A 27,452-nucleotide genomic window follows, 5' to 3' on the forward strand; every position below is an offset into this window, starting at 1 on the left:
GTCGTCCTCTATTGTAGAATGTTTGATGAAATTCTGGTACGTGAATGCATGGATTGCTATTGTACAACAATATTGTAACAATAATCAACTGTGAAAAAAACTTAGCTCTCAGAATGATACAATGATTTACAACAATTTCAAAGAACTACTGATGAAAAATTCTATCCACCTCCAGAGAGAGAATTGATTAACTCTAAATGCAAATTGAAATATTTTATTTCATTTCATTTTCCTTGGTCTTTTCCTTTACAGCAAGATTAATGTGGAAATATATTTCTTCATGACTTCATATGTATTTTGGGTATCATATGTCTTGCCTACTCAGTGAATGGGAGTAGGAGTAGAAAGAGGGAGAAAACTAAGAACTGAAAATATTTTTAAATGATCCTTCATCTGAAACAAAATTAATTGACCCAAATGGAAATTGAATTGAAATAGAAAAGGATGCATTTTGCTCTACCAAGTCAAATCTTTGTTTTTGGTTGGGTATTTTGTTTTTTGTAAATAATCAACAAAAGATACCAATGGATCTTACATTGCCTATTCCTCTCAGGTGACTATATGAAGATGGTATCTTTTGCAGCAAACAATCTGTAAACAATCTGTCTGTTCCTTCTACAAGGATGCCCTGAATTTTATACAGACCAGTTTCCTGAAAATTTTATGAAAGTAGGCATATTAATCAACCAATAAAGCTTCTACTAGTTCTGTGCTTGGTGCTAAGGATATGGATATAAAAACAAGATTTCTTGCCCTCAGGAAACTCATATTCTAATTCATAAAAACACATTCACAGATGAAAACAGGAAAGATGTAAATATTGAAGATTTTTGTTATTGTTTGATCCTTCAGTTGTGTCTGACTCTTTATGACCCCATTGAGGATTTTCTTCACAAAGATGCTAAAGTAGTTTGCCATTTCTTTCTGCAGCTCATTGTACAGATGAGGAAATTGAGGCAGTTAAATTATTTGCCTATGGTCATACAGCTAGTAAGTGCCCGGGACCAGATTTGAACTCAGGAATATTGGGTCTTTTTGACTCACCCAATACTCTGTCCAATTTGCCATCTCGCTGCCTTCTGTAAATAATAGATATAAAGATAAACAACAAAAACAAATGCATTGATTATTGACAGAGACCTTTAAAAGAAAGTTATATTTGAAGTTCCCAAAACAGTAAAACTGAGGAGGCATAATTCCAGGTATCAATCAACAAAAGGTGATTTCTTCTCAATAATTTTTATTGCAATAGCATATACAATATTTTATTATTTGGAATTTAAGAATCTAAGAAATTAATCATCTAAAACCTGTTACCTTCAGGACAAAGTTATTTGGGCAAATAAATTTTCTATTTTTCTCAACAAATTCTCAAATGATATTCTTTATTTATATAAAAGACTATAAAAGTGATGATTCCATTTTAATCTTTGATGAGAATAGATTGCCTACAAAAATACTGACTCAGCTGTTTCATTTCCTATTTTTTTCTACAGATGTTTGCTGGATACTCCATCTGACTTATTAAATAAATGTATTGATGAATGAATACAAAAGCTCTCTCCCATAGCCTCAGTAAAATACTTTGATTCATACTTCCCCCAAAACTGAGGCTATCATCATGCTCCCTCTCCTCTGCTCCTCTTCAACCTCACACTCATATATCTTCTCCCACTACTTTTTCCTTCATTCTGCTCTCAGATGAAAAGGTGACCCTTCTCCTTGTCAAAGCAAACCCTAGACGTGTGCCCTTGTTCCCATCCCTCCAGTCTTCTTCAACAGATTGTTATCATTCCCAATCTCCATCTTTTTTTCAATCTCTCCCTGTGCATTTGCTCTTCCATTCTATTTACAAACACTCTGATATGTTTATTTAAAAAACAAAAACCTTCCCTTAATTCTATCGTCCCTGTTAGCTGTTGACCTTTATCTCTCCATTCTTTAGTAGCAAAACTCCTTGAGATACACACACAGTTGATGTCTCTACTTGTTCTTTTCTAAAGTCTTGTTTCTTACCTCATTATTTAACTGAATCTACTCTTTCCAAAGTTACCATTAATTTCCTATTAACAAATCTAATAGCTTATTCCCAATCCTCATCTTTCCTGTGGATCACCTTCTTCTTGTGGACACTCTTTCCTCTTTAGATTTATGTGTCATGACCTTTTTCTGGGTCTCCTATCTGTCTGACTCCCCCCCTTAGTTTCCTTTGCTGGTTCATTCACACCAACTAATTCTGAGTATATCCTGGCCCTCCTCTCTTTTCACTCTCTGTTACTTAGCTTGGCTTAGCTTTATTAATTATCAGTTCCCATGGTTTCAGTATTATCTAAATGCAGATATCTATCCTTCGTATCTCCTGAACCACAATCTCAAATCAGCAACAGCATGCAGACATCTCAAACTGCATTTCTCATGGGAATCTCAACATGTTCAAAGTTGAACTTATCTCTTCAAAAAAACCTTCCCAAAAAAACTTTCCTCTTACTGTCAAGTCCACCATCATCCTCCCAACTACAAAGGCTACACCAGTATCACTCTTATCTCCTATCTGATCCATTAAATATCTTGGCATTTTTTGATCTTCAACATGTCTAGTATGAGTCTCTTCTGCTCACATATCCACCATTCTAGTTAAGGACCTCACCAAGTCCTACCTGACTATTGCAATACCTATTTTACATAGCTTTAAGTTCAGGACTAGAACAAAAAAATAAGTCTGAACTCCTAGTCTAGTTTTCTTTCCACTCTAAATTGTGAATTCCTTTTTAGTTTAAACTTAACCATTCTTTTAGCTATATAATCATGGAAGCTGTTGTGGCACAGTGGAAAAACACTGAACTTGGAGTCAGAGAATGATGTTTGATTTTTAGTTCTATTACTTACAGTGAGACTTTGGGCAAATCACTTAATTCTCTAGACTTTAATTCCTGTAAATTGAAGAAATTAAGGAGATTTAGTGGCTAGAGTATTGGTCCTGGAGTTAGGAGGTGTTGGATTCAAGTGCAGACACTCGCTATTAACTAGTTGCATGACCTTAGGTAAATCATTTAGCCCCATTGACTTGGAAAATCTAATAAATAAATAGATAAATAAATGAGGGGATTGAATAAGATGGATCTTTTCAAGGTCTAATTGTATGATCCATTTTTTCTAACAATTTGTCAATAATATATTATATGTTATATTATATTTTATACATCAATATTTGTCTATATGTTATTAATTGATGTTAATGTTATTAATTCTCTAGAATTTTCTCCTAATCAATGCTTTGAAAATTACATAAAAATCCTTCCAGTTAAAAGTCCATATCAAAAATATTAGACCCTCACAAATAACATGTTGAAAACAAAAGCACAACACTGAAAACTACATTTCAAAAGCATATATAGTTTCTTTATCTAGGACAAAGTCATAATAAAAGGTATAATCTCTTTCTTATTTTAGTACTATTAAAACCTGTTACTCGCTTTAAGTATTAAAATTTTCCTTTCCAAAATTTTCATTATTGTTTGCCTAGATGAAAGCATGCTGCCCACAATATAGACCTTGAACAGGCATGACTCTGCAAAACCTGTTGTTGCAGAGACTTCCACAATTGGGGTGCTTCACATCATGGAAAAAACATTATCAGAAATAGCACATCACTTCCTTGAGTCACTGGTTAATCCTGCTAAATACAATAAAAGCTGTGTTATCTTACTTATCATTGCCAACCAGAAAGCTCCAGAAAACCACACTTTCAATATTTTCTCAATACCAGTCCCCAGTCCAGTAACTGGTGCTAATTGAAATTACATAATGGATTATTCTGGGTTAACATTATGTGATTAGTGCTTTATTACTTATTATTTTTTTTCTTTTCTGGAAAGAGTAGGTAGGAGCTAGACCAAGCTATTTCATGAGGTTTCTACTTATGATAATCACCCTTACTGCTTCTGATTCATTCCAAGATGCTTATGGAGAGAGTTTTATAGGGAAGTATTAAAAGGGAGATCACCTAGGGAACTTTGAGGTCTGTTTAATTTAATCTACAACACCTCAGATAAATTCTACCATCTCTAAATATCCCATATTTGTCATTTCTTATATTTGAATAATACTCTTGTTATTCACCAGTGCAGACGTTGAGTTGGTAACTGAACATAAAAACAAGAGAATCATAAAGACTTTTCTGGAGCAGTTCTTCCCATAGTATCCCAGTTGAGGCAGTACCTCCCTACCTCCCAGCTCTGTGAACTTACCCATTCATGGGATAAACATTTAATTTACATTTTTTATTTATTCACACACATTACTTAAATAGTCTTGTTGTAAGAGTGGACAAAATCACCCCTCACCCACAAAAATAAAAAAATCTCATGAGAAATAAAATAAAAAAGAGAAAAAAAATCATGCTTCAGTCTGTGTCCTGGTATCATCAGCTCTGTCTCTTGGGTGGATCTCATTCTTTATCATAAATCTATCAGAGAACCCGCTTCACTATTTTTCCACAGTTGCTGTTGCTGATTGTAATTCCCTCCATCCATTCCTCCCTACCACCATCTATTATATTTTCTCTCTCCTTTCACTCTCTCCCTCTTCAAAAATGTGTTTTGATGCAGCCAGGCAGTATAGTATACAGAACACCAGCCCTGGGGACAAGAGGCCCCAAGCCTACATCCCACCCCAGAGACCCAGCAACCAACTGGCCCCGTGGTCCCAGACAGTCCATCCAGTTGCACCACCTTGAAAAAGGTAAAAAGAAAATGTGCTATATCTGACTATCCTCTCCTATGATCTACCCTCTCCTCTATCCCCTACCTCCCCCCCTCCACTTCCCCCATTCTTGTTCTCCCATCCTCTTCCCCTTCTTTTTCTTCTAGATGTCAATACCCTATTGAATGTGTATGTTATTTCCTGTCTGAGCCTTTTCCAATGAGAATGAAGACTCCCTCATTCCCCCTCACTTTCTCCCTTCCATACCATTGCAAAAGCTATTTCTTGACTCTTTTACATGAAATATCTTAGTCTATTCTACCTCTCCTTTCTCTTACTCTCAACATATTTCCTTTTTCACCCATTGACTCCATTTTTATAACATATTATACCTTCAAACTCATCTTTCTCCTGTGCCTTGAATATATATAAGCTGCTTCTATATATAAATGAGAAGGTTCATATGAGTATTATAAGTGTCATCTTCCCAGGAAGGCATACGTGCAGTTCATCATCATTAAGTCACTCATAATTTACCCTTCTTGTCCACCCTCTCTATACTTCACCTGAATCCTATACTTGAAGATCAAACTTTATGTTCAGCTCTGGTCATTTTAACAGGAACATTGGAAATTCCCCTGTTTCATTGAAAGTCCATCTTTTCCCCTGGAAGAAGATGTTCAATTTTGCTGGGTGGTTGATTCTTGTATTCCAAGCCTTTTTACCTTCCAGAATATTATATTCTAAGCCCCACGAGCCTTTAATGTAGATGCTTCTAAGTCTTGTATATGAACTGTAGCTCCACAATATTTGAATTGTTCCCTTCTGGCTACTTGTAGTATTTTCTCTTTGATTCTTTGGAAGTTCTGGAACTTGACTATAATATTCCTGGGGGTTATTTTTTGTATCTCTTTCAGGAGGAGATGGGTAGATTCTCTCAATTTCTATTTTACCCTCTGCTTCTAGGATCTCAAGACAATCATCCTGTAGAAATTCTTTAAAAATAAAGTCAAGGGGGCATCTAGGGGTGGCTAGGTGGCATAGTGGATGAAGTATTGGCCTTGGAGTCAGGAGGACCTGGGTTCAAATCCAGTCTCAGACACTTAATAATTACATAGCTGTGTGGCCTTGAGCAAGCCACTTAACTCCATTTGCCTTGCAAAAAGAAAACCTAAAAAAAATGAAATCAAGGACCTTGGTGTGAGGGCAGGATTTCCCTGAAACTCATTCCCCCAAAACCCCCAAAAGCCATCAAATTATGACTCTAGCTAAAATTTAGAGGGAACAAATGCACAGAAAGACTGAGGATTACAATTTCCTAGTCCAAGACACCTTAGAAGTTCCACAGGAAAGGTATGTTTCACCAACACTAGAGCTGGGTAAAAAGCCATGGCTACAGTGCAGCACAGCCCAGGCATTACCAGGAACAGCTTGAAGAGGTAGTGAGCGAACTCTGCTGTACCAGAGTGCAGGAGAATTGGCCTCAGAAGAGTCCCTGCTTAAAACCTGCAGTGGAAGTTGGAGAAGCCAGCCTGCAGCCCACAGATGGTAAGGGGGTCAGGGGAGATTGCAAAAATCTCTCTGCTCTCCCTGGGGCAGAACTCTGCTGTTTGCCCATACTCAGATCCAGGCTGAAGTTTGGGCTTCTATACTAAGGTGGCTGAGCAGGGATCCTCCTCACAGCTCCAGGGCAGAGGGGAGTACCTGGGGTCATCTACATATCAAAGCACAAGCTAGAGAGCATAAGACCTTGAAGGACTAAAGGTCTCAGTGGGGTGACCCCAAACAAAACCCCAAAGCCTTGGAAGTGCAGAAAATTAGTCTTAGACTGAGGAAATAAGCAAACAAAAGAAGAAGATGCATATAACCATAGAAAATTACTTTGGTCCCATGGAAGATGTATCCAAAGCCTCTAAGAGAAATAGAAAGTGGGCTCATGCTATGGATGAGTTAAAAAAAGACTTTGAAAAGAAATTAAGGGAGATGGAGAAAAAATTGGGAGGAGAAATGAGAGTGATGCAGATAAATCATGAAAACCAAATCAGCAGTTTGGTGAAAGAAATACAAAAAAATACTGAAGAAAATAATGTTAAAAAACCAGTTTAGGCCAAATGGAAAAAAGCAAAACAAAAGGCAAGTGAGTAGAAGAATTCCTTAAAAAAGCAGAACTGGTCAGCTGTAAAAGGAGATTAAAAAAGCTCTTGGAAGAAAATAACTCCTTCAAATGCAGAAAAAGGAAGCCGATGATGTGTGAGAAATCAGGAAGAAATAAAACTCTTCCAAAAAATCCAAAAGTTAGAAGAAAATGTGAACTATCACATTGGACAAACAACCTTGAAAACAGATCCAGTAGAGATAATTTAAAAATTATTGCACTACCTGAAAGCCATGACCAGGAAAAGAGCCTAGATTTCATTTTTCAAGAAATAATAAAGCAAAATTGCCCTGAGATCCTAAAAGCAGAGGGTAAAATATCAATTGAGGGAGTCCACCAATCACTTCCTGAAAGAGATCCCAAAAGAAAAACTTCCAGGAATATTATAGCCAAATTCCCAAACTCCCAAATCAAAGAGAAAATTCTAAAACCTTCCAGAAAGAAACATTTCAACTACCAAAGCTCTATAATCAGGATTACACAGGATCTGGCAGCATCTACATTAAGGGCTCATAGGGTTTGGAATACGATATTCTGAAAGGCAAAAGATCTTGGTTTACAAACGAGAATCAACTACCCAGCAAAACTGAACATCCTTTCAGGGGAAAAGATGGATTTTCAATGAAACAGGAGACTTTCAAACTTTCCTTTTGAAACAACAGAGCTGAACAGAAATTTTGATCTCCAAGTACAGGACTTGGGAAAATCATAGAGGGGGTGGATGAGAAGGACTAACTATGAAGAACTTAATGATACTGAACTGTTTGTATTCCTGCATGGAAAGAAGATATTAATAACTCATATGAACTTTCTCATTTATAAGAGTTGTTAGAAGGAGCATATATAGATAGGGCACAGGAAGGAGCATAATATAAATGGTATAATATAGTAAAAAGATGGAGTCAATGGGTGATAAAGGAAAATACTGAGAAGAAGAGAAAGAAAAGGAAGAAGGGGGCTAAGATATTTCACATAAGAGTCAAGAAAAAGCTTTTTTTTCAATGGATTGGAATGGGGGAAGGTGAGGGGGAATGAGTGAACCTTCATTCTCATCAGAAATAGCTCAAAGAGGAAATAATATTCACACTTAATAGGGTATAGAGATCTATCTTACCCTAGAGAAAAATGAGAAGAAAGGGATGGGATAAGGGGGGAATGGGGGGGGGGGGAGAGGAGTGGAACAGGTGATAGAAGAGAGGGAAGATCATGGGAGAGGGTACTCAAATACAACACACTTTTGGACAGGGCCAGGATGAAAGGAGAGAGAGAGAGAATAGAATAAATGAGAGTGGGGAGAAATAGAGTGGTGGGGAATACAGCTAGTAATAGCAACTGTGGGAGAAATATTGAAGCAACTTCTCTTGTGGACTTATGATAAAGAAGGCAACTCATCCCAGAGACAGAGCCATTGGAATCTGAACACAGACTGAAGTACGTTTTTTTTTCCTCTCTCTCACTAATCTTTTTTTTTTTAGGATTTTGCAAGGCAAAATAGGCTAAGTGGCTTGCCCAAGGCCACACAGATAGGTAATTATTTCTTAAGTGTCTGAGGTGGGTTTTGAACTCAGGTACTCCTGACTGCAGGACCAGTGCTCTATCCACTGCACCACCTAACTGCCCCTTCACTCACTATTCTTGAGATTTCTCATCTTCTTGAAGGGGGAGGAGGGTTTATGTTTATTCATTTAACAAGATTATTGTCACAACATAAAATTTAAAAATTTTTAAAAATGAATTCAAAGCTCTTTTCCTGATCATGACTTTCAGGTAGCCCAATAATTTTTAAATTGTCTCTTTGAATCTGTTTTCCAGGTCAGTTGTTTTTTTTTAATGAGATATTTCATGTTTTCTTCTAGTTTTCCATTCTTTTAGTGTTGAATTATTATGTCTTGATTCCTCACAAAGCCATCAGCTTCTTTTAGCTCCATTCTATATTTGAAAGAGTTGTTTTCTGCAGAGACCTTTCTTATCTACTTTTCCATCTGGCCAATTCTGCTTTTTAAGATATTCTTTTCCTCATTAACTTTTTGGAATGTTTTTTACCCGAACTGGTTTTTAACATGTTGTTTTCTTCAGCATTTTTTTGAATCTCCTTGACTAAGCTGATGATTTGGTTTTCATGATTTTCCTACATTTCCCTCATTTCTCTTCCCAATTTTTCCTCTACCTCCCTTACTTGATTTTCAAACTCATTTTTAAGCTCTTCCATAGCCCAACTCCTATTTTTCTTAGAGACTTTGGATACAGAAGCTTGGACTTTGTCATTTTCTGAGTGTTTTGGTCCTCCATGGTACCAAAGTAATTGTCTATGGTAGATTCCTTTTTTCTCTTTACTCATTTCCCCAGCATGTGCTTGGTTTTGGGGTGCTTCATGAGTTTTTGAGTATTATTCGAACACCCCCAAAAGGACCTCAGTTTCTTCAATGTCTTATGGGAGGTTCTGACTGCTCTCCTGGCTTGTGTTCTGGTCTGTGGATGATCACAAGCACAGCCCTCTGCCCTTGAGCTATGAGGAGGGTCCATGCTCTTTGACAATGGGGGGTCTGACTTCGACCAGGGTCTGAATATGGACAAGGCCCAAGAGTCCTTTCCCAGGGACATAGGAGAGATCTTTATAGTTTCCCCTCACTCCCTTACCTTCCGTGAGTTGAGCACTCTGGTCACAGCTGCCAGGCAGCAACCTACTTGATGGCTCATGGGCCTGTTTCCATTTCTTGAGGAGGGCCATGCTGGCCTGGGCTTCACACTCACTCTGGCAGAGGTCTCCCTGCTCATCTTCCAAAGTGTGCTTGGTGCTCCCTGGGGTGACAAGTCAGGAAACTGCTTCTGCTGCCAGGAGCCAGGGCTGTTCCTAGAAGACTGGAGCTGCTTTGCTCCCACACAGTGATCCTGGCTGTGCTGTTGTCCACTCCAACCCCATGGAACAAAACCTTTCCATGATTTTCCAGGTTACCCTGGGCTGGAGAATTGCCTCACTGTATCTTTCTGTGGCTTCTGTCTCTCAAAAATTTAGTTAGAATCATAATTTTAAGGATTTTGAAATATTTTGGAGAGAGCTTCTAGGAAAGGCTGTTCTCATGTTGCCATCTTGGCTTCACTTAAGAACACTTAAGAAAACTCCAAAGTGAGTTGTGGGAGAGGAAGTAGTTGGGACTCTATCAAATGATTTTTCTCCCCAGAACAGTTGATAAATCAGATAATGAAGTATGAAGGCATTAAAGAAAGTACAAAGACATGTCCATGTTAACCTCCCTCTGAAGAAGTGCTCCCTGACAGAGTGAGAAAGGCAACTGGCCATGGCTAGATGAAGGTTAGCCATGCCAAGGAAGAGAGGGAAGGAAGGAGGAAAGAGAAATAGCTCTCTCCCAACCCAACCTTGCAAGCCATGAAGTCTTTTATCAAAGCTAATTAACCAATATGAAACACCATATCCAATAGATAGAGACATGGAAAGGAGAGGAGAAGGAAGCAACTTCTTCAAGAAAAAATAGCCTGGATGGTCATTGAGTTGTAAAGAGGAATAGATTCAGAAAGACAGACAGAGTGCCCTCATTCTCCAACAGAGACACTGTATGGGGGTAAAAAGCAGCATGTGGACTCCTTGAAAGAGAAGAGAAACCTCTTTGCAGTAGTAGAGACCTGCATCCCCTATGTATGCACCTCACAGGCATAACTAGTGAGGAAAGAACATTACCATTGAACTGACACCAGTGTCCAGTTGACATGTTGTGTAATGAAACTTGAGTCACTGCCTGTGTGTCTGAAAGGGGGAAAATACACATTGATACATCTTCAATTAAAAAAAACTTTTATTTTCATAAACTTCAGACTGTTTTTGTAATATAACAGTCCTAAGAAAAATCTCCATAAAGTCCATAAAATACTTCCTCAATTAACCCTTTTGCTTTTAAATTCATTTCATTTCCAAAAATGAATCAAAAAACTAAAGTGATTAAAAAAGATTCAAAAATACATATTGATGCATAACCCTTGAATAAAAACAATTTTCATAATTTTTAAACTATTTTTTAAATATAGCTGCCAATTATGTCATGAAAACATGAGAAAAGACCTTAGGAAACATACCAAAGATAAGAAAATGTGCCCTCAGACTTCTCCTTTCTTTAAAATCCAATTCCTTTAAGTAATTTAAGGGAAATGGGGAAAAACTATAGTGAAAGAAAAACAAGGCAGTCCAAACCTGCTTCTCCTGGTTGAGGCTGTGCCAAGACAAGACTTTGCTTCTATCTACCTCCCAGCCCTATAAACTTAAATATTCATAAAATTATGTCTATTAAATCTCAAAAATAAATGAATAAATGATTCAAAATAAACCATGGAAGAGGAAAAGTTTATGCCCTAACAAATTATTTTCCTGTAACAGAAATGTTAGATAATTATATGTTGAGGCACTATCAAAAGACAAAGACATGTCTATTCCTTTTAATCTCCTGTGAAAGAGGTATTCCTGATAGAAGGGATCAAATGGAAAATGAGAAGAAAATAAATTCAAGACAATATATCATTAAAAATTAGAATTGGCTAAGTAAGTTTATGACTCTATGATATATCAAGGATAAAACAAAGTCAAAAGACTGACAGAAATAGAACAAAAGGTAAACTGTCTCAAAGGAAAAATAACTAACATGGAAATTGAAGGAGAAATAATTTAAAAGGTCCTGGAAGTTAGGGAGAAAAAGAGAGAGACTTGACACCATATTTAGATAAACTAAAACAGAAAACTTTCCAGCTATCTTAAAAATTAGAGGGCAAAGGGTAAATTGAAAGAATCTGCCAGTAATTTCCTGAAAGAAGTCCCAAAATGAAAAATTAGGAATATTACATTCAAAATTGAGAACTATCACAATGGGGAAAATTCAAATATCATGGAACAATAGCAGTATGACCCAAGATTTAGTAGTAACCATGTTAAAGGAGTGAAATGTGATAATTCAGAAGGCAAAGGAATTAGGATTACAACAAAGAATAAACTACTCAGCAAAAATGAGTTTAATCCCATGGAAGGGGGGGGGGTCAGGAGAGGAAGGACATTTAGTGAAATAGAGAACCCTCAAGCATTACTATTTTTAAAAGTAGGTGAAAAGAAATTGACTATTCAAATACAAGACTCAAGAGAAGCATCAAGAGATAAATATGAATGACAAATGATGAGTGATTTAACAAGGTTAAACTACTTACATTCCTATGTGGGAAGATGATTCATGTAATCCCTTAGAATTATACCATCACTAGGATTGTAGAGGGAATCTACTTATAGGGCATGAATGTGAGTCTATTGTATTGGACTAATTTCTAAAGAAGAATGGAAGCAAGAGAAATACAGATGAATTGGAAGGAGAAAGAGAGAGGAAAAATGGGGGAAATGGGGGAAATTATCCCATATAAATACAGCACACAAGGAGAATTTTATGCTATTAAACCAAGAGATAGCAGAATGAGATATAAAATGGATAATTTCTATTACATAAAATCAAAAAAGGTTTATACAAGTGAAGCCAAGATCAGAAGGAAAGCAGAAAATTGGGGGAAATATTTATAGATAAAGACCTAATTTATAGATTTATAGATAAAGACCTAATATATCAATTATATAAAGAATACTGTAAAATCTCTAAGAATATGAGTCAGTACCCAGTTGATAAATGGTCAAAGGATATATGAACTGGCAGTTTCCCAGTGAAGAAATCAAAGTAATTTGGATTCATATGAAAAATGCTCTAAATCATTATTGATTAGAGTAATGCAAACTAAATCAAACTTGAGCTATCAATTTATTCCAATCATATTAATTAAAATGATTGAATCAGAAAACAACAAATGTTGGAAGAGATGTGAAAAAATAGGACAGTAATTCATTGTTGGTGGAAATGTAAACTCATCTAACAATTATGGAGTGCAATCTGGAATTATGGTCAAAAAGTTCTTAAACTATCCATATCCTTTGACCCAGTAATGTTCAATTTATCAAGGATGATTAAGGAAAAAGTAAATGAACCTATACGTTTTAAAATATTTATTGCAGCTTTCTTTGTGGTGACAAAGAATTATAAATTGTGGGAATGCCCTTCAATTGAGGGATGGTTGAACAAGTGGTGTATATAATTGTGATGGAATACTACAATAAGAAATGACAAGGCTCAATGATTTTAGAAAAACATGTATAGACTTACATAAAATAATAAAGAGCAAAATGAGCAGAATAAGAGAACATTGTATACAATAACAGCAATATTGTTTTAAAAACAACTTTGAGTGAATAAGTCTTTTTACTATCATGAATACCCAAATTAACTACAAAGGACTTATGAAGGAAGATACTATCTGACACCAAAGAAAGAACTGATAAATAGAAGTATACATAATATAATTTTATATATATATATATATATATATATATATGGATATATGTATAAACACATACATTTGTGTCTAATGGTGGTCCATCCCACCCCACTCCCAAGGGGAGAAGAAGAAAGGAACCAAAAAAAAAAGAGAACTTTACATGTTAACTTTATTACATTTTCAAAGGGATTAGGAAGTTGCATATTAATGGATTTGGAGTTTTATATGCAATCATTTTTATTCTATTATGTAATGGAGATGCTTGTTTTATTCCATAAATTAAAAACAAAGTAAATATTTTGTAAAAAATGACTATTAAATGTGGACAGCTAGGTGGTGGAGTCAATAGAGCACCAACTCTGGAGTCAGGAAAATCTGAGTTCATATCTGGCCTTAGACACTTGATACTTACTAGTTATGTGACCTTGGCCAAGAAACTTAACCCCATTGCCCTACAAAAACCAAAAAAAAATTTTTAAGTTTTTAAAAAGACTTTTAAACACACAAACAAAAACCAACATAAGACTATTCTGTACCCACCAGATTATATAATTCTTATGGAATGGTTAGGAGATGGAGTCTTAACCAAAAAAAAAAAAACAACAACAGAAATAATTTTAAAAAAATAAAAGAGAACTTTGATTAAATTAAACTAAAAGTTTCTGCATAAACAAAATAAATGATCCTGGAATCAGAAAGGAAGAAATCAAATGAAAAAAAAATTTGTTTCACATTTCTCTGATAAAGGTTATATATCTATGATACCTAAACATTTTCTTATATGTATAAATACATATATGCATATCTACCAATAACCATTAGATATTCTTCAATAGAAAAGCAGTCAAAGAATTTGAGTTGCAAAGTATTCAAAAACTACATGAAAGAATGCTCTAAATTACAAATAAGAGAAATGAAAAACAAAATAACCCTGAGGTTTTGCCTGACATCCTAGACAAAAAAAAAGTGGTTAATATTGGAAGAATTGTAGAATGTTAAGCACACTAGTACATTTTTAATAGTACTGTGAAATGGTACAACCATTTTGGAGAATAATTTGGAATTATATAAATAAAGTGGCTAAAATGTCCATACCCTTTGAACCAGAGACTCATTTACTGGGTTTATAACTCAAGAAAATTATTCATAAGGAAAAAAACTCCTATATACTCCAGAATATTTATGTCAGCACTTTTTTGTGACAGTTAAAAATTAGAAACAAAATAGACACCCATTAGATGAGCAATGGTTAAACAAATTGTGGCATATGAACATAATGGAACAATTCTATGCTATAAAAAATTATTTAATAAATTCAGAGAAATGTGGAAAGATCTATAAAGACTAATTATACAATAATTACTAATATAAATGAAAAGAACACATACATCAAAAATTAAAAGTAAGTATAACAAAATTATTATAATCAAGAAGATTGTATGATGAGATATAAAAGGACAACCCCATCCATTCCTTCTTGAAGATAGAAGGTTTTTACATATTGCACAAGTTTTTGGATTTTTTCAATGTCTCAATTACGTGTGTTGATTTTTTCTTTCTTAAAAACAGTATTTGTGGGCAGCTAGGTGGCGCAGTGGATAAAGCACCGGCCCTGAAGTCAGGAGTACCTGGGTTCAAATCCGGTCTCAGATATTTAATAATTACCTAGCTGTGTGGCCTTGGGCAAGCCACTTAACCCCATTTGCCTTGCAAAAAAAAACTAAAAAAACATAACCCAATATTTGTTACATGGAATGACTTTCTGAGTGGGGAGGGTGAGGATTTTAGGCATAACTATTATGATGTAAAATATAGAAGACATCAATAAAAACTTACTTCTCTTGGATTCTTTTGTTTTTTTGGCAAGGCAATGGTGTTAAGTGACTTCCTCAAGGTCATACAGCTAGGTAATTATTAAATGTCTGAGCTCGAATTTGAACTCAGGTCCTCCTGACTCTAGGGCTGGTGCTCTATCCACTGCACCACCTAACTGCCCCTATAAAAATGCATTTTTAAAATTTTATTTTAAAAAGTTAACTGTACTAACAGACTGGATATAGAGGGTCAGAGAAATTAATAAAAATATTGAACCTGAGTGATTAATAAGAATAAGAATTATTTGCAAAAAGAGAAGTAAAGAATTGAAGTGAGTTTGGGATGGAAAATGATAAGTCCATTTCTTGACATGTTGAGTTTGAAGTTAATGGTGGTACAACTAGGTAATTGAAAATGTGGAACTAGAACTAAGCAAAGAGATTAGGCTCTTCATGTAAAAGCTCTTTATGAGTGATAAACACTTTATTTATTGATGTATGCCCCTTACATTCAAATAGTTGTAGTAAATGAGGGGAGAAGATAATGAAAGCAAAGAAAGAAAAAGATTGAGGGAGAAGGAAAAGCCACCATCTCCTTCCTATTGTACCTCATATCCCCCAAAATCCTCTTTACTTTTCTGCACTGTTGCATCTCAACTGATACAGAACCAGCACATTATCAGTTAATCCCCCAGGTTCATAGAAAGAGGGGGGGGGTCTAAGTTGAGAGAAGAGCAAGTATAAACTAAACAAGACCAGGTTACTTCCTAGGGAATTGTAGAATGACAAAAAGTCTGAAACAAGAGAATCAATTGGAAAAAGCCAACACACCTGAATTGCATGGGCATGAAGGAAACAGGAGATATCATTGCACTTGGCAGAAATGCAATGACTGTTGGGATAAACAGAAAGATATACCAAAATATGACCTTCCGAGATTTTCCTGAACATGATCCTGACAAATCTTAGGACTCTATCAAATCAGTTCATTTGAACAAAGTTATTCAACACCTACCGTGCATAAGATAATATGTTAACTTTGTTGGTGCTACAAAGACAAAATTGCAACTGGTCAGGGTACTTCACTGCTCAAAACCCCTTTAAGAATATCTCTTGCTTTCACAATAAACTCCCTCTTTACAACCTGGTATCTCTTTTCCTTTCCATTCTTTAATCATAAATCTACTCTACAAATGCACTATTCATAAGACAAACTATTCTTTCCCTTTCTTCCTCAGTTTTTTTCATTTCTTTCTTTTTCTCACCACATTCCTAATGACCAGAATGTTCTTGAAAATCTTATTCATTTTTCAAAAACACTTCAAATGCATCCAAGTATAAAATAATGCTGGAAAAAAACCAAGAAATTTCAGGGCAGGAAGAGCATTTTTATCTCTTTTGCTACTTTAGCATTAATTTATTTGTTTGTATCCTAATAAACAGAATAATAGAGTGCTACATAGTTTTGCTCTGTTCCAGAGACCATGCCATTAATTCTGCAAGTTTTGTTATAAAGGAGTACCATTTGTCAAAAGGGAGACCTGGAGAGATATGAAAACATTGACTCAGGTCCATCACTACTATTAGAATTATAATTCCAAGTATATATATTTGACATGATTAAGCAGCATCAATTTCATATACAAATCACAACTGATTTTGTGATGAATATTAGGACTGACTCCCTTACATTGAACTTACCAGATGCTATGATTACAATGATGGTCAGTAGCCCAAAAGAAGCCTTCCCAAAAGAGGCCATTTGGATTGTATTTCCCATTCAAACCAGCCACACCTATATTTCATTCTAAGTTCATTTAGTTACAGATAAAAGGTGAGTTCCTCAGTTACCTCTTCTTCCTAGATTGTTATTTCATCTTTCATTTTCAAAGAAGACCAATCTTGACTTCTGAATTTCTTTAGACCTTTTCTCTGGATCAATACAGCCTCTTCTTTTGCTTTTCTTTGTTTTCTGGTTGACTAACAACTTGGGATAGAGATTTCATTTGGTGACTCAATAATATAATAAGTATACCGGAGTAAATCCTGTGGTGAAGACAGAAGAAGGGGATTGGTGTAGGCTTCCTGTTGATTTCCTGTTGATTTCCTGTCTGTTCTTCTGTGATCAGTTAAATTGTGAAAAAATATCTGGACTGATTATTTTTAAAATAATAAAAGTTTACAAAAGCAACTTCAAAATAGCATTTTTCATGTACTCTTTCCTAAAATTACTTTGTATTTATTTTTCAGTTTATATGTTATGTCCAATCAAAAGAAAATAAATTCCTTGTCAGCAAGAAGGGTTTTATTTTTGTTTTTATATCTTTGTCTGGTACCTTACCTTTAGTAGTTGTTAACTATTTAATGAATTGAATAAGTATTTATTTAATTTAATTTAATATGTTTTAGTTTAATTTAAGTTGATAAGTATTTAATGAAATGAATATATCATTAACTTAGAAAATTTAATTATTCATAACTTGAAATTTTTTTATTTCACACACTTTTCTTTGACATAATCAAATATAGTTTATGAGTTATTTTCTCTAATTGAACTAAACTGACTCCTAGTATCTTTATCTCACAATGTATAGAAAGGGTGCATTCATCCAAATGGGAAGGGAAACTAGAAGGCGCATATTATCTTTGCTGGGCAGCTAGGTGGGAGTCAGAAGGATGGGAATTCGAATCCAGCCTCAGACAATTGACACTTACTAGCTATTTCTTGATTGCCTCACATCCAGAGCCATCCCCAGTCACCCTGATTCATATTTGGTCACTGGACCCAGGTGACTCGGGAGGAGAAAATGAGACTGGAGAATTTGCACAGCATTCCCTCATTCAAATCCATGTCATGTGAATGTCATGACATCACCTCCCTGATGTCATGGTCTTCTTCGAGAATGAAGTACCAACAATAACATAAGACAATCCTCTTTATCTTTCTTATATTGCCTCAAAAGTTAAGTAAATAAATGTGCACTAAAAGGAAGAATTATGTAGAGCAGAGTTATCTTTTTTCCCCATGATTTTCTTGTATCACTCCCAGTTTTTCCTTTACATCTCTTAATTGCTTTTTATAATCCTTTTTGAGCTCTTCCAGGAATTCATGTTGAAACCTGAGATCTATTTGAGGCTTTGCATGTGGCTGCTTTGATTTCATTGTCCTGTTCTAAGTTTGTATTTGATCTTCCCTGTCACCATAGTAACTTTCCATGGTCAGTTCTTTTTTTTTGTTTGTTTCTTTGTTTGCTTTCTTCCCCAGCCAATACCTTGATTTTTAATTTCATATTAAAGATGGACTCTGTACCAAGTGTCAGGTTTTCCATACTACTGTATTTGGAGCTAGTTCTCGGGACCTGTAAGTTTTAGTTTTTCCAAGGCAGTATGATCTAATAAAGGGTGTGATCACTGCTCTTCTAGCCTGTACACTGGTCTGGGAGAAAGCACAAACACTCTTTTCTACTCTGGAACTGTGACCAAGATCCCTACTCCTGGTAGTGCTCCTCTTCACCCTGAAAATACAACCTAAAACCATGTCTGGGCAATGCAATAGATTCCTGCACTCTGTGCCAGCAGAATCTCCTTCTGGCCAGCTGTCTACCCCCTTTGTCATCTTTGGGTTGAAAACTTTAGAAGCCACAGGAGCCAATTCAGTTTTCTCCAAACTGCCAGTTTATTAGGACATTATTTCACCTTGTCCTTTTGGCAATCCTGGCACTCCAGAATTTGTAAGTATTATTTCAAAATCATTTAAAGGGAAATTTAGGAGATCTCAGATAAGTCACTGCCTACTTCATCATCTGGACCACTATTCAAGTGAGCAGAATTCCTGTAACATATCCAACTGTAACCAGATTTAAATGTAATTGGAAAATACTTTAAATAAGTAAAAATACAACATAGATATGGTTTATTTGTGATTTTCTAAGTTAATATGCAGCCCACAAGGATCCTTCTATTTGAATTTGATACCAAAAGTTCCCATCCTTGATTCAGGAAATACCTGAGTTTGAATCTTGTTTCTGACATTAAATATCTACACCTGGGCAAAACACTCAGTTTAATGTATTAGATAAGATAATGTATTAGATAAGTGTATTAGATAAGACTAGTCAAAAGCAGCTTTCTTTCACCTGGGAAGGGGATGATCCCTAACTTCAAGGACTTTCACCTTTACTGTCCTTACCCAAGGCCAACCTTAACTCTTCCTCATACTGCCACATCACAGTGTGACACTCAGAGCTAGTTCTTAGTGCTTTGCACATCAAACATGGGAAGAGGCCTTCCTTCCTGACACTACTTTGATGAAATAATATTGACTGTGTCAGATGAGGACAAAGTACTAAAATTTTTAAATTTTAAAAGTTGGAGACATCATTTCTTTATTAATAATGATAGCATATCACTAATATAAGATTCAGTGGCACTGTCAAATACCAAAGACCTGTCATGGAATCCAATCAATGCTTACATGCACTTGGAATAGGGTGCTCCTTAGGGTAGCAATCAATTCTGAGTGGTTAACAAGTAATGACAAAGAATGAATATATTAAGAAATGGACCTATTCTAATGAGAAGTTAGGGGGCTAATTACTTATTTCCAAATAACCCTTAGTTTTGGACAATTTAATCAAAAAATTTGCCTTCATCCAGACCTGAGGTAGAGCACAATGGACTTTATCATCTCGGTGGAATCTGAAGGAAATTGTTAAGAAAATTAATCCAATGACATAATCAACATTGTCATTCAGAAACTAAACAACCTACTAGATTTTGAAAAAATTTTGATCGTAATACAATAATTGATTATTAATATGAGAGAGAAGTGATCATTTTTCTCAAAATCTACAAGAAGGCCTATATGAAAGATAAGGGATTGGAAATTAATTCAAAGAAGATCCAATGTACTGCTCACTCAGTCAAATTTGGAACTAGAGGATTCCAGGCATAGTCCAAGTTAATTCCTCATAATCTGAGAAGAAACCCAAGAGAATACAACACAACACAATTAATGTTTATCAAATGCCTATCATGTGCCAGATACTGTGACAAATGTTAGGATGCAATATAAAAAAGAAAGACAATCCCTACCCTCAAAGAGTTTACATTCTATTGGGAAAAGACAACAAGCCAGAGGAAACTGGAGAGGAAGAGAAAGGGACACAAAGGAATGCCCAACATGAGGGCATCTCATTCCGAGAATTTGAGACCAATTGAGTTAAGCTACGATGGAAAATGAAGTGGGTTGCCAAGTCCAGGTTCTGCCATCTATAAAGGAAGGCTTTGGATGAGGTTGAGTGCTCCCCCTCCCCCCAATCACAGAGGAGAGAAGGCTGATGGAGGCAAGAAGTTTCTGAGTTTTGGAGATAAGCTTATGCTGAGAGAGAGATATCTTGCTCTGTGGAGTTGAGATCAAATAGAGCTGCAAGTTTTGGAGAATCCACATTCCCTATTAGGGGATCCAGATATACTCAATTTACTAAGTTACACATTTGTCTGTCCCTTTTAAAATGAGGCCAAAAATGGACTACAATCCTGGAAGATATAAAGCAGACTATCCAACAGTCTCTCTCTTTGGGCCTTTATGAGGGCCTTGACATCAAGGTTTGAATTTTGACATCATACCCCTTTAGAGGTATACATTCTCCTGGAAAAGGAACTTATTTTCCTCTGGAGTCATCTGGGTCCAGTAGCCAGATATGGATTAGGACAATTAGAGATGGCCCTGAATATTTGGCCTAGGTCTTGCCCAGGTCACAGCATTTATTTGGAAGAAGTGGGATTTCCTAAGCTTACTTGTTGGCTATTTATGGCCCTGAATGGGGACATGGTCTAGAGTCCTATGAAAGAAATGGCAATCTTTCCACAGAAGTCTCTCGGGGCGGGGGGGGGGGGGTGTTCATATCATTCCCCTGGTGTATTTCTGAGAGAGGGAAAGATTTTGGTCATCAGGCTAGGGAATACCAAGTAGGTAGCAGTATCAATTTAGTCCCAAGGACAGATTGATGCAAAAGGCTTATGTTGTTTTAACTGCTGTCCCCATTCAGATGACCCCAATGAATGAGAAAGAATTGTTGACTGTACCAGAAATGCCATCATCTGCTATGGCCCAAATATTGCTAATTCTGCTCCTGAAAATTGCCACTGACTTCCATAAAGAAACTTGTATTAAGAGACCATGAGGGGGCTTTTAGATGGTGCAGTGGATAGAACATTGACCCTGGAGTCAGGAGGACCTGAGTTCAAATCCAGCCTCAGAAACTTAATAATTACCTGATGATATGACCTTGGGCAAGTCACTTAACACCATTGCCTTGCAAAATTTTTTTAACAATCATAAGAACTACAAAGATGTGGTATTACTCATCATATGGACCAGATCAATGAGATCTGAGATTCAGTTTTTATGAATCAGAGGGCCTAGGATTTCTAGCTTTTGTCCTCCTCCTCATATCTTTCTTCTTTCTTTTTCTTTATAGTGATTCTTGGGGGAGAAAAAGAGCATAAATCTGTAATTTTTTCCTTTTCCCCTTAGAACTACCTATGCCGGGAGGACATTCAGGAAACATCTTAAAACTATTTAAATGATGGAGGATCCTCTAGAAGATCCTAAAGACCTTGCAATCATTAGGGTGATAAGTGGTAGGATTTCCCTGAAAGAGGAATTAGTTTTCCTTAAAAAGTAGAAAAGATGTCCCTATGACTTCATTGGCCACTCCACTGGTAAACCAGTTTCTTGGCCACCTAAGATCATTCACATGGAATTGGAAAATTGGGTGACTGTCTGAAGACCACAAGAATCACCATACTCTCTCAGACTGACTAGAGATTTTTGTGGAAGATTAGAGTATCATCTAGAAAAGTTTTAATGCTTCACTGTATACTTGTATATTCTTGCTGAGCTAAAGCAAAGAAAAAACTCCTTTTAGAAAAAAATCTGTTCTAAGACATGTGAGTGTCTCATTTTGCCTGAATTACTAGTGGTAGGCCTACCCCTAACAGTCTCTCTGAGAACATCTGAATATGGTTCCTGTCTAGACTCTGTAGAAAATGTAAAAGGAATCTCTAGCTCATAGGGCCATCATGGGTTTGGACCAGAAGGGACCATCATTTTATGAGCAAGGAAACTGAGAACCACAAAGTTAAGTGATTTAGCCTAGGCTGAATTAGGTAATAAATATCCAAGCAGTACTTAAATCCAGTTCTTCTGACTTCAAATTAAGAGTTCTTTTTACTTTATTATATGAAAGCATTCAAGTTAATGGTATACCAAAAAAATAAGAGCATATATCACCCACAGAGAATTTCTAAAAATGCCCAAATTCATAAACAGTCAAGATAATTCTCTCTCCTTCTCAGGTGAACTTTATTTTTCCCAGGGGTCTATATAGGTTGCCAGATATATATATATTGCTACCCTGATGTGTACTATATTAAAATTGTGACTTAGGTCACTCATCTCTTGGTCAAAAAGATATCAATTTCTCTATCAACTATCTTGATAATAGGGAGAATCAACTTTTCCCAAGACCTGTCTAAGCTAATATAATGAATAGGAATATACCCATTATCTTAAACTTAGAATTTCTTCTACTGTCTGATAAGGTCTTGGCCTGAGAAAATCTCTGAGACAGATTTCCCACATTGCTTGGGTTCTAAATGAGAAAGCAGAAAAAGAGAAAAACCTTGGTCCTAATATACTATTTATTAAATATAAGAAAGAAATATTCATTTATCACAAAAGGTAGCTAACTAGAGGCCCTCCACCCTGGTTTTTCCTTTTTTTTAAATAGTGACTAAAGATGACTCAATTACGTGGAAAGTTACCCAACTTATTTTTGTATCATGTGAAGATGCTCTTTACTTTATCCAACCTAAGATTCCCCTATTGACATGTCATTTCTAGTTGATACATCATTTTTGGTCCACAAAGCAAGGTCTAACAACCAATGGGAGTCTGTATTTTGTATAGCTCCTCCAGAATGTTCAAGTATTAAATCTAGTATCAAGCCTTATAAAAACAGAGTCCGGGTAGAGTCGAAGATGGAGACAAGAAGGGATCAAGTCTTAGGTGCTCTCTGATAAAATGTGAAACTAAGGACTCTAACTAAACTTTCGAGAGACAGAACCCACAAAGGGACCAATTGAGGCAGTTCTCCTACTCAAGGTAACCTGGAAAAGAGCAGAAAGGCTCTGCTCCCAGGGGTAGGAGGAGCGGCCTGCCAGAGGGGTGGCCCGCCAGAGCGAAAGAACTTCAGCCTCCTGGAGGCAGCCCCAGGGTGCTGGGAGCCGAGGCTCACAGCAGCAGGGGAGTATCCTGAGCTGCACCCCAGGGAGCACCAGGCACAAAGTGGGGGAACAGCAGGGGACCTCTGCGAGAGTGAGCACTTGGAACCCAGCCCTCAGGGCACACAGCCAGCAGTGTGGTCTTTCCCCAGCCCTGATGCAGGAAACAGAAGCAGGCAGAGCCAGTAAGCAGGAGCCTCCAGGGCATGAGCCCTTTGAGCTGAGGGAGGGGAGTGAAGAGAGACTGCAGAGCTCTGTCCTCTGCCTCTGGAACAGGACTCTGGGGCTCTGAACACATTCAGATCCTGATTGCAGTCTAGGCCCCCCCATAGAACAGCAGGGCCCCTCCCCCAACCTCAGTCCTGTGGCAGAGGGGTAGAATATGGTCATTCACAGACCAGGAGGGAGGACAGAGCCTCACACACTGAGACCCTTGTGGGAGTGTCCCAAAAGCTCAGGAAGCACCCCAAAACCAGGCTCAGGCTGGGAAAATGAGCAAGCAGAGAAATAAGAGGAAGACCATTGAGAAATATTTTGCTCATGAGCCCAAGAAGGATCAAAATACTCAGTCTGAAGATGAGGAGGTACAAGCTCCTGCATCTAAAGACTCCAAGCAAAACAGAAATTGGGTTCAGGCTATGACAGAGCTCAAAAAAGACTTTGAAAATCAAATGAAGGAGTTGGAAGAAAAACTGGAAAAAGAAAGGAGAGAGATGCAGGAAAAACATGAAAATGAAGTCAGCAGCTTAGTCAAGGAAATCCAAAAAAATGATGAAGAAAATAGCATGCTAAAAACCAGCTTAGGTCAAATGGATAAAACAGTTCAAAAAAGTTATTGAGGAGAAGAATGCCTTAAAAAGCAAAATTAGCTAGATCACAAATCCTTCAGACAAAGAATAGAATTCAGGGAGATTGAGGAATTTACCAGAAATGAGGAATCAATATTTCAAAACCAAAAAAATGAAAAATTAGAAGAAAATGTGAAATATCTCATTGAAAAAAACAACTGATATGGAAAACAGACTTAGGAAAGATAATTTAAAAATTATTGGAATACCTGAAAGCCATGATCAGGAAAAGAGCCTTGACATCATTTTCAAAGAATTACTACAGGAAAATTGCCCTGATATTCTAGAAGCAGAGGGCAAAATAGAAATGGAGAGAATCCACTGATCCCCCTGAGAAAGAGATCCCAAAAAAACCAACCCCTAGGAATATTATAGCCAAGTTCCAGAACTCCCAAGTCAAAGAGAAAATATTACAAGCAGCCAGAAGGACACAATTCAAATATCATGGAGCTGCAGTCAGGATCACACAGGACTTAGCAGCAACTACATTGGAAGCTCATAGGGCTTGGAATATAATATACCAGAAGGCAAAAGAGCTTAGAATGCAACCAAGAATGAACTACCCAGCAAGGCTGAATGAAAGGGAAAAAGATGGACTTTCAATGAACCAGGGGAATTTCAAATATTCCTGTTGGAATGGCCAGAGCTGAACAGAAGGTTTGATCTTCAGATACAGAACTCAGGTGAAGCATGGAGATTGGAGGAGAAGGGGAAAATATGAGGGACTTAATGATGATGAACTGCATGTATTCCTGCATAGAAAAATGACACTGATAATACTCATATGAACCTCCTCAGTTAATAGAGCAGGTAGAGGGAGCTTTTATAGTTGAAGCACAGGAGAAAGCTGAATTCGAAGATAAAATATGGAGTAAAAATGGAGTCAATAGAAAAAAAAAAGGAAATGTAATGGGAGAAAGAAAAAGGAGAGGGGGAATAGGTCAAGATATTTCATATAATAAGATTTTTTTTTCTATGAGCTATTGCAATGATATGGAAGTGGGGAGGCCAGGGGGAATGAGGGAAACTTTGCTCTCATCAGAGGTGGCTAGGAGAGGAAATAGCATATATACTCAATGGGGTATAGATATCTGGAGTAAGAAGGGGGGAGCAGGGGGAAGGGGTGGGAATGTGAATAAAGGAGGAGAGGATGGACCATGGGGGGAGAGTGGTCAGATATAACACATTTTCTTTTTTACTTCTTGCAAGGGGCTGGGATTGGATGGCCTGTCCGGGACCATAGGACCAGGTGCATACTGGGCCTAAGGGGTGGTAGGGGGGGTTCTGGGCCTCTTGTTCCCAGGACCAGGGATCTGTCTGCTGTGCCACTCAGCGACCCTACAGCAGAGTCAGAGTGAAAGGAGAGAGAAAATATAGTACATGGCAGTGGAGAAATAAGAAAGGAGGCAGTTGCGATCAGCAATGGCAACGTTGGAAAAATATGGAAGTAACTTTTACGATAGACTTACCATAAAGAATGCAATCCACCCATGACAGAGTTGTTGGTGTTGGAATGAAGACTGAAGCACATTTTTTATTATTATTATTTGGGGGAGGGTGCAGGGCAAATGGGGCTGGGTGGCCTGCCTGGGGCCACATAGCAGGGTGATCTTTGGGTATCTGAGGCTGGATTTGGACCTGGGTGCTCCTAACTCAAGGGCCAATGCTCTGTCTGCCACCCAGCCACCCCTACTATTATTACTATTTTATTTTATTTTGGGTCTTTTTTTTCTTCTTTTAGGTTTTTGCAGGGCAGTGGGGATCGGGTGGCTTGCACGTCACACGGCTGGATGATTGTTGGGTCTACGGGGCTGGATATGGACTCGGGTGCTCGTGGCTCCAGGGCTGGTGCTTCGTCTGTTGCGCCATCTGGCCATACCTACAATTATTACTATTATTCTTTTTTTAATTTTAATTTTTTTCTCTCCCCTTTACTTTATCGCCCACGGAAGTCTATATTCATGGGGGGAGGGGTATTTTGTTTACTCTTAAACAAGAATATTTTATTAATGTAAAAAAATTTGTACAAAATGAGAATTAAAAATAAAATTAAGAGAGCAATAAATACTTAAAAAAACAGGGTCCTGAGGATCAGAGGTATCTCAGATTATGAACACAGTCTGGGGTTCACTTTATTAGAGAGAATCATGAACTTATTACTAAAGTACCATTGACTCAGAGCTCTACCTCAGTGGTTTTTCTTATAGATTGGGCAATTATAATCCCCACACTTTCATTCAGCAAGTTAACATTCTATCAGAGGAGAGATCTTGGACATAGATTGCATGGGAGATATTTCAGAGATATCATGATTCTAAGATGCTACTGATGGAGAATATAGTATAAATCCAGGCTAAGAAGGAAGTAACAGTATATCATTTTGACAAATAAATCCCCCAAGAGACAGTTTCTGGGTAATTAATAATTTATTAATTAGACTAATTAATAATCCATAAATTTATGGTCAGTGGCTTCTCTCAGTCACCAGAAGTTCAAAAGGAGGTTCTAAATCACCCCTCAACCACTTCTGTATCTTATGACAGAGAACTCTGATTAGTGAACTGATAAGTGAAACTCAACCCTGATTGGTGAACATTTAATGAACAAAGTGAATTAAAAGTCTTCAGCTCCTTCTGCTAAGAACATGACTTGATGATGAAACTCAGGAACCTCAAGGCATCTAGATGGGGAGAAGCCCTTTCCATCTGGAGGGTTTTCTCCTTCTTGAACTAAATTCTAATGGGACTTCCTCCCCCAAGCAAAAGTTCCCCCAGACTGAGTTTTATTTATACTCTAAAAAGAAATTGAGTGAAAGGTCAAATGTAAAGTTGGAAAGCCCACAATATAAAGGAGGATAGCTCAGAAACAAGAGAGGAATGAAGGAAGGTGTAAAACTATATTGAAGAAAGGAACAGTGGGCTGGGTCAGAACAGAATTCCAGCATCAGGTAGTTGGGAGAGTAAGTCATTTTTTAGAGTGAAAGCTATAGGAAATCAGAGTATTGTAGTTTCCATGTAGTTTAGGGTCTCCATGGAGGTTGTGGATTATTTAGGATCTTTGTGGAGGTTGAGAGTTCTTTGGAGTTTCCATGGAGATCTAACCTCAATGAATTTCTCCTTCATGAACTGGGTTGCCCTAAACTCTAATGGAAAAGATCAAGGATATTGATTTTCTCGGGAAACAATGTACAATCAGGCAAGAGAGAAACTCAGGTCTGAATTCAATATTCCAGCCTTTTTGCTTTAATTTTTATGAAAGGGGGGGGTCACAATTGCAGAGGTG

General features: G+C 36.9%; 1 long non-coding RNA gene across 1 annotated transcript in view; it reads right to left on the bottom strand.

The window, feature by feature from the left end:
* Nucleotides 1–17,032, bottom strand: part of LOC141507119 (uncharacterized) — an 82,317-nt gene extending 65,285 nt beyond the window's left edge. Inside the window, exon 1 of the long non-coding RNA XR_012474080.1 lies at nt 16,885–17,032. This is a non-coding gene — a long non-coding RNA (uncharacterized LOC141507119). The remainder of the gene's footprint in view (nt 1–16,884) is intronic.
* Between the last annotated feature and the right edge of the window lie 10,420 nt (nt 17,033–27,452).

Source organism: Macrotis lagotis, chromosome 1, assembly GCF_037893015.1.
Source record: "Macrotis lagotis isolate mMagLag1 chromosome 1, bilby.v1.9.chrom.fasta, whole genome shotgun sequence".
Classification (NCBI taxonomy): domain Eukaryota; kingdom Metazoa; phylum Chordata; class Mammalia; order Peramelemorphia; family Peramelidae; genus Macrotis; species Macrotis lagotis.